Raw genomic sequence first — 3,428 nt, forward strand, 5'->3', positions numbered from 1 at the left:
CGGAGGAGCGGCCGCGGGGCCGGGGCGGGGCTGTGCTCCCCGTCCCCTCGCCTCAGGGCAAGGGCGTGCAGCCCCTGAGATTAACGGGGTCCCGCTCAGGACCGCCTGTTATCGAGGAGTCCCTGTCTAGAATGGTCTGCTTGGGGAGGTGGTGGAGTCACCACCCCTAAATGTGTTTTAAAAAAGACTGGATGTGGCACTCGGTGCCACGGTTTAGTTGAGGTGTCAGGGAACAGGTTGGACTCGATGATCTTGAAGGTCTCTTCCAACCTTGTGGTTCTGTGATTCTGTCAGCAGCCCTGTTACTAACGAGTTTTCCCTCAGCATCCTGGATACCGAGAGGTCCCCCTGAGCAGCCGGTCTTATTACCCAGGTTCCTCCCAGTGCCCCTGATAACGAGGGATCCCCTCACAGCCCCGGTACCGGGACCCCTCAGCTGTTATTACCGAAGCTCCTCTCAGTACCCCTGGTAACGAGGGGATCCCCTCACAGCCCCGGTACCGGGGCCCCTCGGCAGCCGCGGCGGGGCCGGCCTGAGGCGGGCGGCGCTCAGGCGGGACGGCTCCTCCCTCCCTCCGAGGGGCGGGGCTGGTTCTCCCTAAAGTGGATTTATTTTAAATAAAATAAATAATAATTCATCATTCCAGTGCTGTTGGAGCTTCTCTGCCGCGTTTAGCGATAGTAACGGGAGTTGGAATAGTCTGTCACGGTTTCATAAAAACCAAGTATTCCTAGTCGCCTTCTGCGCTCATGATAGAAGTACAACCAAGTGCAGAAATTATTTAACATTTCTCTCCAAAGGGAACTTTTGTGCCCTGTATTTAATGACAAGTATGTGGGAATGTACATTATGTTTGTGGGAATGTTCAACCCTAAGTCGGGAATTTGCTTTAATTTATTTTATTTTTATAAAAACCTTGCCCTGTAAATATTGGCTAGCATTCTTTTTCTTGGAGAATACATGTTTGCAAAATTGGGGTAACTATACAGCTTTATAGCCAAATTTAATATAATACCTTCTCTCTCTGAGTTTTTAAGCTGAACTAATAAAGAAGAGATGTTTAATTCTGATGTGAAACAGCAATTAAAAAAATTTATGTAAAAACCACTTTAATACTCCTTTGCAACAGCTGTATTTTCCTAATGATGATGAGGTAAAGTCCTTTGGTAAGAGGGGAATAACAGAAGAGTGTTTTCTGAAGGTGAAATTGTAATACAGCGTTTCTGACCGTGCAGCTGTCCCACAGTAAAGAAATCGTTAGCACCTGACAGGTGTTTATAAATGTTCGATGTTTGTGAATAAACTCTTGTAAACAACTGAAAGCAATTAGCAAAGAAAAGTGTCTGTAACATGTAGGTGCACAGTTTGTGGTAACTGGGAGTGGGGCTGAGCCTCATCATCCCCAATGGGCTGCAGCTGTGAGAAACAGGTGAGCAGCATTGAAGGTAACGAGCCATGGAGTGCACTGACCAACCACCAAAGGGAGCAGAGGGCACACAGGTGCAATGCATCAACAGGAGGGGATAAAAGGTTGGGCTAACAAAGGGCAGACCTTTGCAGCGTCCTGAGGTAATAGGATGTTCCTCTGTATGGGCAGACTCCTGAAGCCTTCTGAGGAGGTAAGGTGTTACTGTGTATTGGCTGAAGCTTTCTGAAATTGTATGGGGATACTCTGTGTATGGTGGCTTTCTCGACTGTGAGATATGCTGTGACACTTGCTATGACAGTAATGAGATGTCTAAAATAAATATTGGTCATCGTTGTAAGAGCTGGCTAATCTACAACATGATAAAAGACGCAATACAAAAATGTTTGGAAAGTAGTGCTGCACAGTGCAACAAAATGGGCATAAACACAGGCAGTGTGTTAAAATAATCCAGGGACACCACCTATGTACCTTTTGTTTTCCAAATGACAGAAAATCCCCAAACATCAACGAAGGTGGTTAGTGAGTTCTTAAGTTCTTAATGTGCTGTGGGTTTTTTTTGTTGTTGCTGTTTGTTTAGTTTTTTGCTATTTGTTTGTTTTTTTTTTTTCTCTTGGGGGAGAGGGCTTTTTAAAATAAAATAAAATGTGAGCTAGTCTTAGGTTTTTTAATAACAGTGATAAATAATGGTTCAGTGCCCTAAGATTATATAAATAAAATGCAATCTTCCTCTGTGAAAAGTACTTCCGGTGAATGAAACCAAAGAACATTTTAAAAATTGCATTATCAACCCGATTATGTCTTGGCCAGTCGTTGGGTGGGTAGAGAGGAGGAATGGGAGGAGCTCTCCCTGTGCAGCTCAGTTTGTGCTGAGCTCAGTTTGTGGTGGATTTGGCTCAGCAGGTGTTGGCTCAGCCATGAGCTGTGGTGGAGCTCACTCCTGGGAATGCCATGGCCCTGTGTCCCACTCAGCCCCGCCTTGGCTTCCACCTTTGGGGCTGGCAGGTTCAGAGGATCAAGGGGCTGTGCACCTGTGAATAATGAGCAGTGGCAGAGGCGTTTGGAGAGTCAGCAGCAGAAATGCAAACCAGCTGGGTATCCTTGTGAGGGTGGGTGCTGTGAGCACAAGTGTGTAAGAACTAAAAGTTACCAGCAGTGCTGTTTGGAAGCTGGGGAGCTGTGATTATTTGACAATAGGCCAAGGAAATATTGGTGAAATGCCATGGAAGAGTAGTGTAGGCTCTAGATTAGGACAAGCAATTAAATAAGAACAATGTTTTTTACACTTACTTTTTTTGATGCCTTCTGAACTCTCAATGGGATACCTTCTGTTTTTAGGTTGTTTGGAGTTTTTTGCACTCTGTTCCTGGTGTAGGTTTGCACATTTTGATTCCTTGTGAACTGTGTTTTGTACTGATACCTAAGTACCCATGTCTGGTACTGTCCTTCAGCAATATGTTTTCTATTTTTTCATGAAAAGTAACAAAACCACAGGTCAACTATTTTGATAGCATTTTCTATATTGAGGGATGATCTTTTAGTTGTGAAAATGGTGTGCACATAGTGGTGATACAGCATGAGCAGAAACTTGACCCTGCACTGAAGAGGATTTGCAATATACTGGTTACATTTAATAGCAGAAATAGAAAAGACACTTTTTTTTCTTGCTGACCTATAGTTATTTCATGTAGTGATTATCATGTTTCACCAGCATACAGTTAAAATAGAAGTATTCAAAACTTTACTTGGACTTGAATTATTCACAAAATAGCTGGTTATTATGTAGTATTTGTTTTATGCATGCAAAATTAATACTGTATGTCTTAGAATGAGGTCTTCTGAATTCCACATTACAAATGTAGAATGTTTATTGCAGCATAAACACAACACTCAGTGGATATTTCACAAGATTCTATTTATTAACTGCTTTTATAAGAAAAATTTAAATAACTTGCTGTTTGTGGAAGAGCTGATACTCACTTCTTGGGACTAGGTTGTGTT

The sequence above is a fragment of the Geospiza fortis genome, unplaced genomic scaffold, assembly GCF_000277835.1.
Source record: "Geospiza fortis unplaced genomic scaffold, GeoFor_1.0 scaffold78, whole genome shotgun sequence".
Taxonomy (NCBI): Eukaryota; Metazoa; Chordata; class Aves; order Passeriformes; family Thraupidae; genus Geospiza; species Geospiza fortis.